The 20,975-nt window shown below is 35.3% G+C and overlaps 1 protein-coding gene across 1 annotated transcript in view; it reads left to right on the top strand.

The window, feature by feature from the left end:
* Positions 1-20,975, top strand: part of LOC145689995 (uncharacterized) — a 690,354-nt gene that overhangs the window by 193,489 nt on the left and 475,890 nt on the right. The gene's annotated exons all lie outside the window — the stretch shown is intronic.

Here is a 20,975-nt window from a genome sequence, read left to right as displayed (position 1 = left end):
ACAATACACGATATGTAATTTCTCATGAAGCAACCAACAACAGGTAGTATAATCTTGGAGTGAGTTTTTTTTGGACGTTTCTTTCATAAACGACTAAGACAATTTTCTTCACATTTCATAAATAAACCTATAATGTTGCGTAAATTATTTCTTTGAAAATATCCAGAAGAGGTAGTTTACTTTTGAGGGCGACTTTTCCTTTCGTCGAAGTTTCATTCGAAAATACCTATAATTTTGTTCGTAGTTCATTAATAAATGTTTCAGTTATAACTGTAACGTGATTTAGTTTAAGAAACTAGAGCAAGAAGGTTTAGTGCAATGACCTGTACCTTTTATTGTTTGATATATCACAAAAATTATCACCATATATTTGAAAAAAGAACTTTCATTTACTTTTCAGTAGAAGTAAATACATTTTGTATATTAAGAAGTAAATCTGTATTTTACAGTTATAGTGTATTTGTAAGAAATTATAGTGTATTTTACTGTACGAAGTATTTAAAGTACAGTGTACTGTTCGTTTTTGTTTAGTTAAGGTGATTTTGAGTGTAACGTCTCGTTCAGCAGCGAGGCTATATGAGACATGGACCTACTGATCAACATGGAATCCGAACCACATGAACTCCCATCGGGAATCGAACCCGGGTCTCCGACACCAAAGGCGCGTACGCGAATCGCTTAGCCACGAAGGAGCTTTGTTCGTCTTTCTATCGTAATGTAATTGTGAATTTTTGCCATTGCAAGCCGTGTCGGAAATTACGGACAATTGGCCACATTTGGACTGTTAGTACCTCCTTTTAGTACGTTAAAATGTAGTACAAGAGCATTATACGTAATTTGCTGAACAGCAAAGTAGCAATGGATGTTAGTATAGCGATAATGCAACATAGTAGGTTAACTTGATAATCTCTTAATGATTAGACATTTTTTGATTCAAGAAACTTACTTTTTCAATAGAATCTATAACTTCCTTACCTACAAGCAAATACATAAAATCGAAGCAATCATAAAGGACTTATGCATTATTACCACTAATTATAATTTCACTTCTTTAGTGTCAATATGATCACACAGTATATGTAGTTTCTCTAACAAGGTACATTCGCGAAATGTCCCCTGGGGATTAGTCTAAAATTGATTTAAATGCAAAGTTCTCCGCAACCCAAAGTGTATTGTAGTAATTTTAGCGACCCATATGGGTAATTTTCATATTTATGGGCCTTCATATATCCGGAATTCATACACTACTATAACGCTTGGTCACAAAATTGTTTTTAGTTTCTTTAGATGTAACTGAACATGAATGTGGCCATATGGAAAACAAATTGGATTAAGTACTGCTTCTCTGACAAGTGTTATCCACACCAGCCGCCATCTTGGATCCGCCATATTGGATTCAATTACGTTTTTTTTTTCAAATGGGAATAGGTTCATGTGATACATCAAATTCATATAAAATTTTCTCGGAAATTCATTGGTGTAGTAAATTTTACGATAGCTTGTACCATTTGCAAGATATTGCATGTTAAATGTGAGGCACTTCACAAATTCAACCATTTGAAAAGTCGTGCAGGGCCCCGTATGTATATGTGATCTCTTACGTGATTTATTGTTGACGAAATGTTTTCTGAACGTACATATATACAGACACACAGACGTAAATAGGATATGGTAGATCTTCATCAAAATCTGGTCGTATCTAGATTTACATTAGGCATTTTGTTCGTAATACAATACTTCCTTGTTATAGTATAACATGAAAGTAATAACAATCACTCACAAAAATGTTGTAAGATTATGACATCAATGTTGTAGAGAGCTTGTTTATACCTACAGTACTTTTCCAGTTAGAAATTGTTTTGATTTGTCACCATCAAAAACCTAAGCGTAACTGATATTACTCTGCAATGTCTATTCGCAAAGTGCCTAGAGGGATTTAACATGTAATGTCTCGCAAATGGTACAAGCTACCGTAAAATTCACTACACCAATGAATTTCCGAGAAAATTTTATATGAATTTGATGTATCACATGCACCTATTCCCATTTGAAAAACCAAAAGTTGTATCCAATATGACATATTCAAGATGGCGGCCGGTGTGGATAACACGTGTCAGAGAAGCAGTACCTGATCCAATTTGTTTTGCATATGCCCACATTCATGTTCAGTTACATCTAAAGAAACTAAAAGCAATTTTGTGACCAAGCGTTATAGTAGTGTATGATTGAATTCCGGGTTTATGAAGGTTCATAAATATGCAAATTACCCATATGGGCCGCTAAAATTAGTACAATACACATTGAGCCATGGAGAACTTTGCATTTAAATCAGTTTTACATGAATACCGAGGGGACACTTCGCGAATGTACCTTGTAAGACAAATTTCGAATCAACATTACAAAAGTTCTCTTTTTCAGTTAAGTTTTCCGTATTTCGTAAAATAGTGTTTCATCCGCATCTAATGGCAATGGTTAACGCGTGCTCATAAAAACGATGTAATATTATTTCGTCATATGGTAGAAACGTGTTAAACAAAATGTCTTAAGAAAAAAATACTTATAGCCTATAGCCTATTTTTCTAATATCACTATATATATATATATATATATATATATATATATATATATATATATATATATATATATATATATATATATATATATGCTATGCCAATGAAATAAAACGAAAACATTTACATAAAGCTTTCCTTGAAGTTTGTTAGTGGAAGCGACGACTGTTTAAAAAAAAAAAAAAAAAAAAAAAACAGGAATATGAAATTAATGGACCCATAGGCCACGAGGCCCGTGACTTTTTTACCTCTATGATCTGTCTCCTCCCTCAATACTAAAGCAATGCTATTTCAGATTTTTCTTGCGAGAAGGAGGCAAGATTCTCTATCAACATAAAAGTTTCGAGATTTTTTAAAATTAGTGTATAATTGATTTTAAAATTAGTGGTGGGCACAAAAACCGGTTTTTCGGTTTTCGGTTTTTAGAAAAACCGAAACCGGTTTTTGAAAATTTTCAAAAAAAACTGTTTCGGTTCTTCACCGAAACCGGTTTCGGTTTTCTTCTAAACCGGTTCGGTTTTCTCCGAAACCGGTTATCGGTTTTCTCCAAAACCGTTTCGGTTTTTGACCTGATCCGGTTTCGGTTTTCTTCAAAACCGATTCCGTTTTTTTTTTTAAATTTGTTCTATTTCTGATCAGAATGGTGTTTCGTTGTTCTCCGGAAACTGAATCCATATCCACGGAAATAGTCTTATGTGTTTTCGAAAAGTTTTCACCGAAACCAGTTTTGGTGAAAACGGAACCGGTTTTTGAGAAAACCGAAATTTCGGTTTTTTGGGTTTCGGTTTTTATAGAAACCGGTTTTCGGTTTTTATAAAAACCGGTTTTGCCCATCCCTATTTAAAATACGTATTGCTGAAATTTAGAGGATCAGTTTCCACTGCTCTCTTCTAATGATATCCCTGGAATACTCCTATTATTCTCTATATTAATTCCAGAAAAACGATGGTGGGGGTGAAATAATTTTAAAAGATCTCTTTAGAAAAACTTCGAAAGAAACAAGAGAGAATTTGTGCTTATCGATTACTCTCAACGGAAGATAGAAGGAAAACAAGAACATAAAGATGGCCAGCAACTCATATAATTCAACTATTTCTTTGGATTTCAGTGTTTTGTCTTCTGGAAAAAAATTCTTCATCCCTATTTGATTAAGTTTTGGTACCAAAATCTCCCCAGAGCAAAAAAATTTCTCATAATCTGCAAACACTGTATATCTGTCTGAGATAATTGACTATTAACTTATCTATTGGACTCAAATCTAGTGTTGCCATACCATACAACATTTACATAAAGCTTTCCTTGATGTTTGTTGTTGGTGGAATTGTACCGGTATCGAAATTGAGACGAGAAATATGATGTTCTATGGTCATTAACGTTGAAACCGGAAGTGGTTAATTTGTTCCATTTCCATTTTAAATGGAGAGTTGTAATCTATTTTTGGAATGCTGAATCGATTTCAATAAACCACTTGTTATTTTTTTTGCCATTTTTGCTCTATGGACTTCAATATTGAAACCGGAAGTACTAGTAAATTTCTACCACTTCCGGTTGAAATACAGAGATGCTGTTGTGAAAATGGTATCTTTTCTTGAGATAGTGAATTGATTCCAAAATCCTGTTGTCGCTATATATTACCGCATTCGTTCTATGGCGATCTACGATGAAACCGAAAATGGTTAACTTTACCCTTCCGGTTTACATACAGAGTTTACGGAAGAAAGCTATTCTTGGTACCCTGAACTAATTTCAAAAGACAACTTTTCGCTATTTCTTACCGTTTATGTTCTAATGAGATCAATATTGAAATCGGAAGTAGTAGTAAATTTCTACCATTTTGATTTTTGGTAGAAAGATGCGGGTAAAGACAGTATCTTTCCTTGAGACGCTAAATTGAATCCAAAGAACCATTTGTAGCTTTCTGTTGCCATTTTTGTGTGGTGGAAGACATGGAGCCCATCCTTTGGACGCTGAATTGAGTCTAAAATACCACTTCTCGACACCTTTCACCATTTATCTTATAATACCTGTTGACAGACAGACAGATTTGCAGATAGATTATAAAAGACTTCCTATACCTATGCATACCATAGTTTAAAAGTCTGATATTTCATTAATAGCGTCACTACTTGTCATAAGTTATTTATCATAAAAGATCAGAGGAACGTTTACTCAGTAGTAAAGGTTCATCTCTGGTTCGAGGCGGTCCCTGGTTCGATTCCAGTCCATGTGAGTTTGTGGTGGACAACACTGTGTCCGTGGGTTCTCTCTCTTACATTCTCTTTCCACCAATTCCTCCATTATCATTTCCTTCCATTAATCATCCGTCTCATTTACAACGATAACGTTGTATATAGTATTAGCAATCTGTGCCAGCTTATAAAAAGGGATCAGAGGCGAATCATTTGAGTAGTATTATATATAAAGAAAATAAAGACACACAGAGATATCGAGAGATTATTTTGTAATCGTTAACTAGAAAAAGAGAGTTGTTGCTATGGAAACGTGGTAAATAAGTGTAGATACGTAGACATCTTGTTAAATATGAAAAAGTGGATTATGTACGCTTCTCATGGTTGAATATTAAAAATCAGTTAAGAAAGTGATAAAACGTGTGAATTATTTCGAAGATTACTTAAGTGAATTACGAACCACCTTCTAAAAATTGGTGCCTCAACACCGGGAAATATATAAGTGTCGTTTTGAAGAATAGTAAAAACGGCTAGCTTTCAACGTGACAGTGTTACCATATTGAGAAGCGGTAAGGTGATACACCGAAATATTGCAATGAGTGCAACAGATAGTGACATAACTGGTGATCAGAGTGTGTATCCAGAAATGAATTCCAATGAAAATTTGACTGACATTTTAAGAGACTTAGCTCAGCAAATTAGGAACCAATCTGAGCAAATTACGGATCAAGTACGAAAAAGTGATGAAATAGTTCAGCAAATTAGGAATCAATCTGAGCAAATTAATGATCAGGTTCGAAAAAGTGATGAAATAGCTCAACAAATTAGGAATCAATCTGAGCAAATTAATGATCAAGTTCGAAAAAGTGATGAGATAGCTCAACAAATTAGGGAACAAGGTCAACACTTTGATGAAAAATTGGATCAGAAGATAAACCAGCTAACTAAGGATTTTGAGGAAAAGATAGCGAGATTAGAACAATGTAATGAAAGTATATGGGATCTTATTCAACGTCAACTGAGTCAGACCAACCAACACATAGTAGAAAAATTTGAACAGTACGACGAAAAAATGGAAAAAGTAACACAAAGATTCACGGAAGTTCAAGATTCAGTAGATGGCTTAGAGTCAACGATAAATGCTCACGCTAATCACATTAAACTATTGCAAGACGAGGTGAACTTTATCAAGGAGAAATGTATTCCAGAAAGTGCAATTCAGGACAATGGATACATGAATGTGGTGCATCCTACATCTACTGGTTGTGAACCTACTCGTCATCCCAGACCAATTTTGGAACTTAATGAATCTTCGAGCTGTGAAGAGAGTACTGATAGAGAAGAAGAGTGAGGCAATCATCCCGGCGGAAATACAACTCCAACAGATGTATGAAGACTAATGCAGGTAAGCCGTTACGATTCAGCGAAGTTAAGTCTCTTACTAAATTTAGTGGTGTGCCGGAAGATATACCTGCTAGGGCATTTCTTGAAAAATTTGAGGATGAATGCGAACTCATGGGTGTATATGAGTCTCAGTTTTTAAAATTATTGCCGCATATATTATTACCACCCTGTTTAACATGGTACAAAGCTATCAGGGGGAGTCTTCGTACATATTCAGATTTCAAGAATGCTCTGCTATCAAATTATGAAAATGACTTTATGATAGCGAATAGAGATACCGTCTTGCGAACGAAACATTTCAATCCAAAATTACACAGGAGTATTACAGAATTTGTAGTATCTACTTATAATGAGTTAAGATCACTAAATCCAAATCATCCGGAATCCCGAATTATAGCTTCCATTAGAATCTTATTGCCATTTCGATTACAACAGTTGTTAATGTCGGCGCAGTGCATTAGCTTTAATCATCTAATTATGTTTATTCAGAATTATGAAAGTCAGTCGGCAATACAGAATAACAATAGAGTGCAAGATAGAGGTCAGGATAATTCAGGACGTAATCAGACACAATATGCTTCTGTTCGTAATGTAAATAATTATACAACCTGAAAATAATACTAATGTCCATAGTTTTAATAATAGAATGAATAGTTATAATGGTACTGGTAATCAAACGCAACCTAATCACAGAAATGGAGCTAGGAATTTTAGAAATAGCAACAGGAATTTCAGTAGAGGTAATAATTATCGCCGATTTTCACAAAATCAATTTGCAGATGGCAGGAATTCTGTAAATAGGAATCAAAATATGGTAACATCCCATGAAAGACAAGAATGTACACAAGATTGTGCTATACAATGTTGCTTAAATGAGCCCTTCAAACGTATAACTTGAACTATCAAAAAGGCGTCCGATGTATTTGTATTAAATTGACCTTTGCTTACGTCTATGGTTAATGTGTTCTTCATTTAATTTATTATTAAAATGTATGTTAAAAATATATGCAATTGTGAAATAGTTCGAAATAGTGATGAAATTAAGTTAAGGCAATCAACTGAAAATACTATTGAATTTGTTCCTTACAGTTTTGTTGCAATTTCCTTTTATAGCATTAATTGAGGAAATGTTAATTTGTGTTTCATGCTAAGAAATTATTTAAAAGCTTTATTGTAATACGAGAATATACTGAATTTGACAATTTATATTCACTCCAGGAAATACATATTTAAGCTACTCTTATTTTCGTATTTTTATTCTATTCAAATTTCATACGAATATTATAAATATTCAAGAATAAAATATCATAATTTTAATGTAAACGTGTGAAGGTTATGACAGATATATAAAATAGATGCAACTTATTATATGGAAAGAATAAGAATAATGAACATCGAATATCTTAATTTTTCAGAGTTTATTAATGTATTAAATGATAATCCTCAATGTGTTTATATATTCTAATTTTGTTGTCTTCTGATCCTACCAATATTTAATACTATAAAGATCTTTGTTTGTAATTAATATTGTTTTTACATGAAGGAATAGTTAATTTGTACCCTTGAAGAAAATATCAGTTAGGTTTAATTTTTGAATAGCCTCATCGATGATAATTGTAAATCGACGTTCTTAGTATATTGATATATTGATAAATATATATATAAAAAATGTAATGTTATAATTTGTTATATATGGAAAAGTAAAATATTTGTATTAAAAGTGATATTAAAGTATATACGAGGGCTATTCAAAAAGTAGGTACTTTATAATCTTCAACCCAGGGTTCTTTCCTTCATAGCAAAACTATTACGGAAGTCCCGTCCGGACGACATCTACAACGATAACGTTGTGTATATAGTATTAGCAATCTGTGCCAGCTTATAAAAAGGGATCAGAGGCGAATTATTTGAGTAGTATTATATATAAAGAAAAGAAAGACACACAGAGATATCGAGAGATTATTTTCTAATCGTTAACTAGAAAAAGAGAGTTGTTGCTATGGAAACATAGTAAATAAGTGTAGGTACGTAGACATCTTGTTAAATATGAAAAAGTGGATTATGTACGCTTCTCATGGTTGAATATTAAAAATCAGTTAAGAAAGTGATAAAACGTGTGAATTATTTCGAAGATTACTTAAGTGAATTACGAACCACCTTCTACATTTAGCCTAAAGAGCACGTAGAAGTGAAAAATTTTAATTTTCTCATAAAATATGCACAACACTTAGTTACACTTGGGAGTGAGTACTTTTCGGATATTTTTTTCTTAAAACCTATTCAGGTCATTTGGTTCACATATAATTTAATGCTCCATCAACAACTATGGGATGTAGGGTAAGTCATTTCTCATGTTAAAACCTCCAAGGGGTAATTTACTCTTGGGTGTAACTTTATTTCGGGCGACGAAGTTTTCCAAACATGCTTACACTGTCCGACAATTAAATAATGAGACTGACGCACGATATATATATATATATATATATATATATATATATATATATATATATATAACCTTCGTCTACAAATTGCAATATTGCGTCTGTGCACGCTAAACATGACGGAAAGTATGACGTCATATTGAGTCAATAGTAGAAGGTTGTTGTCACGTTAATGTCATGGAATAACATGGAAAATTAAATTATGTCTGAAACTGGGCAAAAATGCGATCAAGACCATGGAATTGCTGCGAAGAGTATAAGGGAATACTTGTTTATCTGGTGCACAAATATTCTGAGCAATTTTAAAGTGGCATTGAATCAAATGATGTTGAAGCAAGACTTTGTGGTGTAAACACAGTGCATCAGGAAGCTATCTTCATAAAACGAAAAGAGGGTGTTACAGAGATAATTGTGTGTTTGTACTCGTAAGACTCTTGTCAGATGAGTTTGGTGTAAGCCGGGAAATTATTCGTTATATCTTCATGTAAGAATTAGGCAAGAAAAATGTCGAATCTTTATTTGTTCCTCATTCATGACAATGCGGCCTTTCATCGGGCAGTTGTTGCACGGAAATGTTTTGACCCAAAAGCAAGCGTGTGTACTCAACTATTCTCAATATTCGTCCTATTTAATCCTTGTGGCTATTTTACTTTCCTGAAAGTAAATTGAAGTTACCGCTGAAACAGCGAATCTTTGAATAATGTTCAAGACGTCCAAAGAACTTTCATATCTATCTTTCGGGATATACCAGAAAGTGACATGAAGAAGCTGTTCGAGTCGTTGCTCGATTATGCCACCCCAAAGGCGCTCTCTCCCCGAAACACTTCCTAACAACATACGTTTCTACACTTTCTCAATAAACTCTACCTGTTGAACAGGGAAATGATTGATGTAGCATGAAAATTTGATCTTAGACTTTATCTGTACTCTTTCTCTTATAAAATCAATCTAGTTCTATCATTTTTTCTGAAAATATAGGTGGAAGTATTTTACAATTACTTATGGTCTTTTCGGGTGGAGAATAATACCCGTTCAATACTACATAGACGTAATGGCTTGAAGCAATGGATTCCCGCCCCCCAAAGCTTCAACCTCTACCAACAAAAATTTGTAGGTGCGCTCCTAAGCCACCCGTTGTATAGGTTAAGGAGGAATGTACTTTGAATTAAAAAAAAAAAAGAAAACAAATAACATCCAACTGTCTTGTTTCTATTTCATTCGATAAAATCTGCTTCAGTATACAATTGTCAGACTTTAGTCTCAGTCGTAATGATATTAGTTACAAAGTTGTTCATGTTCCATAAATAAACGTTTTAGTAATACAGTAAACTGAGTCATGTCTTGAGCTCTCTCTTGTGGCTACATGGTTAACATGCACATCTTCGGCTTGGAAGACCGGGGTCCAAATCCCGACGGGAGCTCATGTGGTTCGGATCCCACGTTAAAACTGTATATCCAAGTCTTATTAGCCTGAGTGCTGAATAGGACGATAAACTCCAAATCAAAATTAATGGGTTGCAGCGGTAGAGCGTTCACCTCTGGTGTATGGGATCCCTTGTTCGAGCCCAGCTCGCGGCTAGTGAACTTTGTGGTGGACAAACACTTTGTGCGTTGGTTTCCTCGGGGTTCTCCCGTTTCCTACCACTTTCTTCATTCCACCATTGCATTCATTTCTTATCATCGCCGTCTCCTTTCGCTTAGCCGGCTTTCATCCCCCCCCCCCAAATCAACCAACGAACCATCGCATGACTTAATTTCAGAGATGGGAGCGAGAAAATTTTGTGCGGTGGCTTGTACCTAGTTATTTCTGGTTATTTACACATTTTTTCTCTATATAATGAAAATAGAAATCTAAAACTGTATTCATAGACTTAAAGAATGATAATGTTACTTCCAAATAAAGAAAAACGCCCCATGCTCTTTGCTTAATGGGGGCAACATCTACCGATATAGTAATTTCACGTTTGCATTGGTATATTGTCAGACAGTTTAAAATATATTGACCATTTTGTACACGAGATGGTGTTAGTGTCCCAAATATCAAGGTATATGAATTGAAGCTGGTCAAACCTAACGTAATTCGATAGCTGACAGTTGAAGCTAGCAAAAGTGTTGAAATTCATATAATCAAAGATACGATATTGCATCGTGAAGATGAGTAAACTTTCCACAAAAGTACGCTCCGTTTTACAATTTTATTTTGAGAAAGATGCAAATGCCGTGGAGGCGCGTAAAGAAATTGTGCTAGACAAGATACATTATCACAAAACACGTCCAAAAGATGGTTCAGTCCCTTGCAGTGGGCGACCAATCATAGCAAAAATGAATGATATTTTGACAAAAGTCGAACAAGGTTAGCATGTAAGCAGTGATGACATCGCCAATGACCTAAAAATCCATCACTAAACTGTGTTTAACCATTTGGAGAACGCTGGCTATAAAAGGAAGCTCAATGTTTGAGTCCCACATGATCTGACTCAGAAGCGAAAACAGATCGAATTTCTATCTACGAACCTTTAAGGTGGATCACCACCCGGAAGTCAGTACATATTTTTAGCTCATTGCCTTAACTAGTGCACAATGAAAGGTTACATATTATAAATATTGTACTTTAAAATAGAGTAATGTTTCAGCTACATTACAAGGCACTGATTCATTTGGTTGTGTCTCCTGATGTGGAAAAATGTAATAAATAAGAGAAAATATTTGATTCGTTTTATAATGAGCATACAAGCTAGCACCTGCTGTTAGATCTTACTAGAAGTGCTCCGTTTTATGAAATGTTTATTAGAATGTGTAAAGTACTTTAACAATCTTCTCACGAAATAGATATATTGTTTGACCGTTTTTCGTGTTATGTTTCATATTTTACTTAAATATTAATTTACATTTAGAGAAATAGATTTTGACACGAAACTTGCACAGAACGCCATAATCCGTTGTTGCCAAATTTGTACGTTTACTGTAGTAGTCACAATAAGAAAATTCCTGGGTTCTAGCGTTGCAGTTCGAGAAGCGGAATTGCGGTAATGATCGAAAACTAATTTCTCGAGTAAGTATCTAAGCAGAATTCCATGATTACTCCCTTTATTATCTGGCATCAGTAAACACTCGACATTATCTGGCAACGTCACACTATTCAAGTAGCGTTTAGCATAGCACTGGGAACACCTAGTGATCCACCTTAATGAAACGTAACGAATTAGAGCCATTTCTGAAGCAATTGATTACGAGTGATGACAAATAAAATAACCCATGACAGCAATATGAGAAAGAGATCCTGATCGAAGCAAGGAGATCCTGCACTCTATTTGAAAGTCAACAATGATGACCAGGAATGTTATGATGTGCGTTCGGTGTGATAGGAAGGCCCACGAGCAGCTGCTACCGGTCAGAACGAAAGACTCAGACCTGTGCTTTACACAACTAGTGCAAGTGCATCTAGCAATTCAAAAGAAACGGCGAGAACTGGTCACCAAAATGGACATCGTAAACCACAATGACAACGCCAGACCGCATTTACTACAGTTAAAGCACAATTCGCCTTCCTCTGACTTTGATATAGTATGTAGCCTACATTTTAATCAATAGTATATAGTAGTAATATTTATGTCGATGGAGAGTCTTATCCGCCTCCTTTCCGCAGAGAAATCTAAAAATACACTACTGAAGCTTTAAAGAATAATGGAGTCTTCTGGAGTGGAATTGCATTCGTGACACTATAGAGTATATACTATACCTAAGTAATTAAGAAAATGAGTATGATTTGACTAATCTTTTGAAAATCCAAGAGGAAATAGTTGCCCCCTTGCTGTACACTGTGGGCGGCTATGTTTCTGATCGTAATGTCTCAAATCAATTTCCAGTTGAAATTGATAGATAACTTTACTTAAATTATTTTTAATTCAGGCATAGGTGAGAGACAAACGTTCTTGCTTCGTAATGGGGAATTTCACTGTTTGAATTCCGCTCTTGGTAATCGTTGACTTTCATTTCAGAAATTCTTTTCGGTCTTGAATTCTTATTTATAGGGAATAAACATACTTTACAAACAAATGTACCATATTGCCAGTACTTTAAAAGAAAAAAACTGAGCATTAAAATTTTGCACTCAACAGAGGCGGCTCACGAGGGAAGTAATATGGTAAAAAATGCATTTTATCGCTTTGAAATCAAGACATTAGGTAAGTTTCTTCTCTTAGCTTATAACCATAAAATTGTAATTTTTACTTATACAACTTCCCTCATGAGTCGTCACTGACACTCCATTATACTTCTTAAACGCAGTTACAGTGCCATCTTATTTCTAAATTTCAAGCTTTTATATTAAACATTCTGCCCATAACGAAAATAAGAAAATAAACTTTGTCAGACTGTAAAATGGATCACTCACTAGAAGTTTCAATTTCGTCCAGTACATGTCAATTCCTGGATGATGTTTGCTGCCATCTGAAGGCGAGCACTGGTGCAAATCCCGGGGGATGAGGGAGACAGTCACCCCAATCTTGGAACTGTGGGGACTGTCCACTCCAAAAATCCGATTTGAAAAGTGCTTTTTGGGGGATAAGTATGATGATTTGTGTCCGACTGCCACCAAAGGAAGTGAGATGAAGTTGATTTATCTTGGCTTTTCCATTGAAAAAAAAAAAAAAGAATCGTATTGTGTAGTATTTCAAATTCAATTTCGGGTTCTAACGCGTTTAGTAGCCTCATCAATCTGTATTTACATCGCCTGATATATAATATACAACAGGTTCACCTCAGAAATCAGATTCATTTACTGTAATATGAGTGTCACCTCCCACCTTCCATAATAAGCCTCAAATATTCTTATCTCCCAATGTTGAAGACAACTCTGCTTCCCTGATCCTCCACAGCATTGTTTTTCAACTTCATAAATATTTTGAACATCGCTTTAAAAGATATACACAGAAACGGTCTTACCCGTCACCCCTAATGCTGAAGACGGATTTGCGCCGCTGATTTGAGATGTGTAACCTCTACTTAGGGATGCATTCGAGTCGAGTCGAGTCGAGATTTAAGCCTGTCTCGACTCGTCTCGAAAAAATGTTGTCTCGACTCGTGTCTCGACTCGAAAATATGTTTCTGTCTCGACTCGTGTCTCGACTCGACAGTCTCTGTCTCGACTAGACTCGAATTCGAGTCGAGACGTCTCGAAATTCGAGTCGAGACAAAATGTACGAGTTAAAATATACGCACACATCAGCCAGACCATCATGACTACCTACGTAATTTTCAACCTACGGATAGGTATGGAACCAAAACCGTAACTACTGTATGTAGTTCATTGTTTTATAACTTAGTGTTTACAAAAATCCTTTTAAAAAATACCTATTCATAGAAGTGAATGGTACTTATCTGTAGGACTAGTTCTTGGCATCCAAGCAGTCCATTTATTGTAATACTAGCTTAATATAGCGTTTGTCTCGACTCGTCTCGAATTTTACAAAGTGTGTCTCGACTCGAATCTCGACTCGAATTCGAGTCGAGTCGAGTCGAGATTCGAGACATGTCTCGACTCGAGCGCATCCCTACCTCTACTACCTTTCTTTCAATAGTAGACAATAGGATATTGACAGAGACCGTTAAATTCACGGTTACCTATGAAGATGATAACAAATTCACTCCATTAACGAACTCGAACCTGATAATCGTTCTAGCTTCTTTTGCGAAACAACAGAATTAAAAATTATCTTTAATTCGAGAGCTATCTTGTAGACCTAACAAATTGACTTTAGTCACCGTTAACCGTTAGGATGTTAACGGTTTGATTACATTAAAGAAATTGGCCGAGATAATTGCTCTAGCTTAGCTATCCAAGGTGAAAAACAGAATTCAGAAATTTGCTTTCGTTCAAGAATTATCGTATGAACTATTTTATGGTCATAAGTTGCCGTTACCCGGATACGTTACCCGGATCCGTGATACGTTAACGGATTAATTATACTAACGAATTCGGCCGAGATAACCACTCTAGCTATCTATGGAGAAAAACAGAATTCAAATGTTAGCTTTTGTTCAAGACTTATCGTATGGAGTGACAGACAGACGGACATATTAACAACACAATACTATAAGTCCCAGTGTGTGATCCATATAATTAAGTTTATCTTCTAAATATTATAATATATTCTCCAATAGGAACCTGTATGTTGTTTCTGAGTTTTAAAAAAAGATAAAATGATAATCGATTTTTAAATTAAAAATTCATTAACTCAAACTGCAGTTCAATAATTAATTTCGCACTACTTTGGGAATTACCGTCACACTAGGGGATTGCTGATTAAATATTAATTCATGATTAGTAATTGAAATGAGCAAAAAAATATACAGTATATATATATATATATTACCCTTAAGGCTTTATGTAAATTGAAAATAAATAGATGGGATGAAGCGCTTATTTTAAATTATTTTCTGCTTCTGTGTTCTGAAATAGAAATTGTCGATATGTAAATATTTGAGTGAAAGTAGAGTTTATCAATCTTGTTATTTGTTTATATAAAATAGCTTTGTACTTATAAATGTTTATTTAGTTTCTCATTACTAATATATTACATAGTTATTAATCAACGCTTCGAAACTAAATAAGTGAAGTAAAATTATTCCAATATTGATTAACAATCCGAGGCGTTTACATTTTTGTAAACTTTTTTGGACTTTACAATATCACTTCAAAACAATTTAAAGTATCTGCGTGTAACTTTTGACAAAACCTCATCTCACCAGGCCAGTGTCCAAGGGGGATCAAGGGGGGACGGGACCCCGTAAATTTTTCTCGGTAAGCTTACAAATGAACTATAATACGTTGGATCGGCCCCCCAAACTTCTACCGCTTCCCCTACATTTTTGGGCTGGCTACGGCCAGCATTTCACACAACTGGAAGCTAGTATCTGTCGCCGTTTGAACCTTTTACGAAACCTTAAAAACACCATGTAAGGTCCCAATACTAACTTTATGCTGCTTACATATGAAAATATTGTACGCAATCACATGCGCTCATCTCGCCTGGTTATTAGCAACCCCGAGTTTCTGTGGGCGCCTCAAAATTCTCGAATGACACGCCTTACGTCTGGTCTATTCCCTTGCTCTTGATACTTCCACTGCTGAAATACATCGTCGCACGCAATTGCCAATCTTTATATTTCTATTTCTGCGAAATCCATCTTAATATTGTCCTCCCATTTGCGCGTAGGTCTCCCCTAATGGTCGTTTTCCGATTGGACTTTAAAAGCGTTCCTACTTTCTTCCATCCTGACTACATGACATGCCCACCTTAATCTCTTAGATTTGATGTTTGGTGAACCGTATAAATTATGCAGTTCTTCGTTATGAAGTACCCGTCATTCCCCCATTCCCATTCCTCTTGGGTCCGAATATTCGTCTCAGGATCTTGTTCTCAAATACTTTCAGCCTATGTTCTTTCCTCAGAGTAAGCGACCATGTTTGGAACCATACAGAACAACAGGCATGATTATCGTTTTATATATTTTAAACTTCAAATTCCTCGACAGAATTCGCGACGGCAAGAGATTTTGAACTGAATAATAACACGAATTCGTTGCTTTTAGTCGACATTTAATTTCTTCGTGAATATGGTTTTTGTCTGTTAATATTGATCCTAAATATTTGAAAGTAACCACTTTATCAAAAGTATTTCGAAAAGAATATAGGCCTATTCTTTCTTAATAGTGAATATGAAATCACATGCAATGTATTCCTTATAACTTCTCATTGTATTTTTAAGGTACCACTAAAAAGTTTTTTTTTCCTGCAAATCAACAAATGATATTGTCGTCTTGCATTGAAACAAATTTCGAATTCAGCTGACTCGAAATGTTATGTTACTAGTAAAATATAGCTTTCAGTTTCGAAAATAACGGAATTCCATATTTTTGTTAGGGCATAAATTATGGTAACTCCCGTGAGTTTATAAAGCGCACATTAAATACATTTAATTTAGGTTAGGTAAGGTTTGGTTAGTTCAGATTAGTTTCGATTAAGTTCTGTTTGGTTTACCATGATGCACGTGTGTATTCAATAGTGTTTCATCAGTCAAAAAAAGTTGGGAATCAGTATACTCTATTGCACTATAAAAAGTTCTTTTAACAACAAGGTTACCTATACTGGTATATACGGCATCTATACTAAAGAAAGATAATTCAAAAAATGAAGTAGTATTTTGTAACAGGCATTTTTAATGTTGAAAAATTAATATTAATCTGAAAATTTACTGATTTAATAACTCATTTGGCAACACTTAAATTCTCTTTGAAGTGAGACGAGAACACGATTGGATCGAGATTTGCAGTTTGCCTCCAGGGTCCCATACATTCTCTCTCTCTCTCTCTCTCTCTCTCTCGCTCTCTCTCTTTCTTTCTTTCTCACCAGCAGTCGCGCCGATCCTCTTCTGTCGCTTGAGATGAATTTTGAGAAAGGTATTTCATCGACCACACGTCCACACGAACAGGCGACAAGGAGAATTCTCCTGAACAAACAAGTTGATTTTTTACATTCCTTTTTTTATTTTTCTTTCCCTAAAACTATCTGTGTGTGTGATCTGTTGAATTTGTGGTTTCTATCATGCTTCTACAGTTTGCTCCTCCCACTTAACCATTCCCTTGATTCTCATCTAACAATTAATTCGAATAAGAGGTTTCCAGAAATGTCTTTATCTGAGACACGGGAAGCCATTATCTCGATTTCTACATCGATTTACTGAAAACCCTTTGTACTCTATTCACAACACAGAACTGCACGTTAGATAGTGATTTTGCAGTACATTAAGTGAAAATTTATCGGAGTCTGTACGTACTCCATTGCATTTAGCAGTCTAAAATGTGATGAATTTGTTGGAAGACAGCATATGTGAAAATGAACACCTGTTTTGGAAATGCTACAAAAATGTTTAAACAACTACATAATTTCTTTTGAGATACAAATGCTTTACAGTAATATTATAATCAAATTTCACACTATCGTGTAAGTACACAGTAAAAAATGATTCTGTTAATTCAACTCAATTTTAGCACAGGGCAGTGGTTCCAGCGTGACTACCACTATGCGGTGTTAGATCAACACAGACCCCGAGGTGTTGGCGTTTAACACATTGAGTGTGTTACGTCTTTAACACACAACCGGTGTTAAATTCGGATCTGTGTTAGTATTTTCGGTATTGATTCGACACCATGTCAGGGTCGGTAGTGTGGAGAAAAGTGTTGAGTATTACTTGTGGCAGTGTTGCACCAACACGAAGAAAGTAACACAGTGTGTAGTGTGTTAATCAACACTCTCTGTGTGAAAATTCAAGGTCAGACCACCAGATTAACACCGTTTTTGGTGTTAGTTCGACTCCAGGTCTGCCTTACTACGACACCTATTTCGGTGTTGAAATACCTGTGTGTGTGGTGTTGATGGAAACATTTTTCTGAGTTGGAAAACCACGTGGTGTGCATGCTTACGCTTACCGAAGATTCTAATTTTAAAATAAGAGTAGTAAACTACAGAACACTACAGAACACTCATGTAGAAAATCTTCATAAAAATTTTTGTCGTTCTCTCCAACATTTACTGTAAAGTATTTCTTGATGGTGCGAAACACAACCTTCACCAACAACTTGTTCTCCTTATATTATGTTTGCCTCTTAATCGTGATTCTACTTCTTTTCCGCCATTTTTGAAGCACAGTCCCCGGTGTTGACTGAAGAGCTCTAGTACAGTGTAGAAGTGACACAGTAATACGATATTGTTTCTCGCTGTTGACATCTCTTCAGAAACATTATGTAAAACATTTGAAAACACATCGCGCGGTTTGCATGTTGAAATTTTGCGTATACCTGGATTTGTTAAGTATTCCTTTCTACTGTGTTTGTCTGTAGCTTCAATTCATAAGCCTTTATAATTAGATGACCAACATATTTGGCAATCACGCAGAAAACTACACCGAAGATTGTACACTTGTGTTAATTTCACACACAGGCTGTGTGTCATTTCAACTACCGGCATTTGACACACAACTCCAAATGGCGAGTGAGTTGTTCTAACCACCTGTTTGTGTTATATTTTTAACACAATCGTGTTAACACATAAGCATGTCATTGAAACAACACAACGATTTTTTACAGTGTAGTTTCGTAGGTGAGATTGAACAATGAAATATTACATTTAGTTTTCTGTTGTTCTGAATTTCGTAGGCGATTAAAAATGTGTCCAATTAACCCCTTCGGTGCGTAAGTTTCAGATGCGAATCGCTGTAAAAAGTGTAGTTTTTTTTTTTTAGGACTTTGGAATTTGTTACCTTTTAACAACTTTTGAACCTCTCAAGCAATCACAATGAAATTTTCGGCATTATGGTCTTTGTTGCTTCTAATTAGCTACTATAACTTGTCATTGTCGTATTTATGGTTATCATCATCATCATCATCATATGGTTAGGTTACACAAAATTTGGGAATGCCTCAACAGATCAAGCCCAATTTTTCTGTGTGGTCTCTTGGGGTTCCTAGGTGAGCGCAAACTCGCTAAATATTGTCGGGATAATATTACTCATACTATGGGCAAGTATATTCGCCATACGCAATACAAAATAGCCAAAGCAAAATGAAAGCGTATATATACGCCATCCGCACAGCAGGTGCGTTTTGAAGAAGCGACTTAACTCGCCACCCACACTGAAGGGGTTAAATAAATGCAACTCTTTATCATGGGCTTTTGAGTAGTGCTGTCAAAATTCGAATATTCGAACTAAGATATGGATTTTTCTAATATTCGTTATCCGAACAATTAAAATAATGAAAATTACCAAATTGTAATACCATAACTCGATAACGAATGATTATTCAAGTAACATAGATTCCAATGATTTCAACAATGCTACTCGTGAGTAATGCGAGGGAGGATAAGAAATTAAGGTCACAAGGTCGATAATTCTGGAGTTTCGTCTGTTATAGAGGAATGAGGAGTGTGCAGTAATTGTAATACATTGAATTGGTAAGTGTGCAGAGTTTCATCCACCCATCATCTACAGCGCTAGTTGTAGCTAAACACAAATACTGATTCGTTTAAAAAACTCGACTCGCGAAAAAGTGCGCTCAGTTATTGGATTTCTGTGGGCGAAACATGTAACCGCGGCTGAAATTCACCGGTGGCTGTATAACGACGAAATCCCACAGTTTATGTAAATTTATATAGTAATTACTAGGCTACTAATTCATTAAAAAACATTTCGTACACTGCATCAAGATATTACCTGTTATTATATCGCGTAATAAATTAAACATGTATACACCTTAAAAGTTGTGCATGTAATTTACACAAGATGGTTCTGGAATTATATGCATATATATATATTTGGTTGCAATGACAACGAATCTCTATTTTAACATAAAAACAGCAACGTATATCAACAGCAAAACAATTACATTTATATATCCTTTTCTTTCTATATATTTCTTCTTCCTTTTCTTAGGTAGCTTGTGCATCAATTTGAAGTACATTCTGCCCAAAGATGTTGAAATACAAGTAGAAAAATACACGTATCGTTGTAGCTGGTAGAGATTTACGGAGAGACTGTAATATCTCGCCAACATGTCGTAGAATAGTGTCAAAAGTTTGAAGCTGCTAGAGAAAACATTACCGATGAGGAGCGCAGTGGTGTTCGGAAGCGTTCTTCACATTCTGCAGGATATTCTGCAGTGCCGAAAAGTTGTTCCCGATGGGTTCCACGCAAGGACAGGATTTCTACCAGGATGGAATCCTCAAACTCATTACACGATACAACAAGTGCCTTACTGATATAGAGACTATGCCGAAAAATACCTTAATAGAGCCTACGTACTATCTGTTAGTTATATTGGTTATATGAAATAATATATGAACGTTTCACTGCAGATTTTGTACCCTTACTTTCTGATCACTCCTCGTAGACAGGAACACAAAACTAAATTGCATACTTCATTCACTAGGAATCGTTCAAGCTTGTATGGTTTCCTTTCATGTACTAGCTTGGTTGTTTCCATGAGCTTGTTTTGAACACTTTTAATGACTGTTTCTGTCATCAAGAGAGTTTGAATCTGTATCAACAAATACCTCATAGAGTGACGTTTCTTTCTTACTCCTGTGCTTTCATTTCATGTGCAGTTGCAACAGCAATAACCTCACTCACAGAAGCTGGCAGAACGTCTCTCAGCTCAAACTTTTTGATCATGCAAACAGTTCGCATAAGAATGATTCAGCAGAAGTTTTGATTTGTTTTTGAAACAGACCATAATTCACTTCATTAATATTAAGATTCCATCATTGTGATTGAATTATGTATGAACGAATGACACAGCACTAAACAGAATAATTA

Source organism: Thermobia domestica, chromosome 1 (genome assembly GCF_964235325.1).
Source record: "Thermobia domestica chromosome 1, izTheDome1.hap1.1, whole genome shotgun sequence".
NCBI lineage: Eukaryota > Metazoa > Arthropoda > Insecta > Zygentoma > Lepismatidae > Thermobia > Thermobia domestica.
This window is presented reverse-complemented; position numbering and strand designations above follow the sequence as displayed.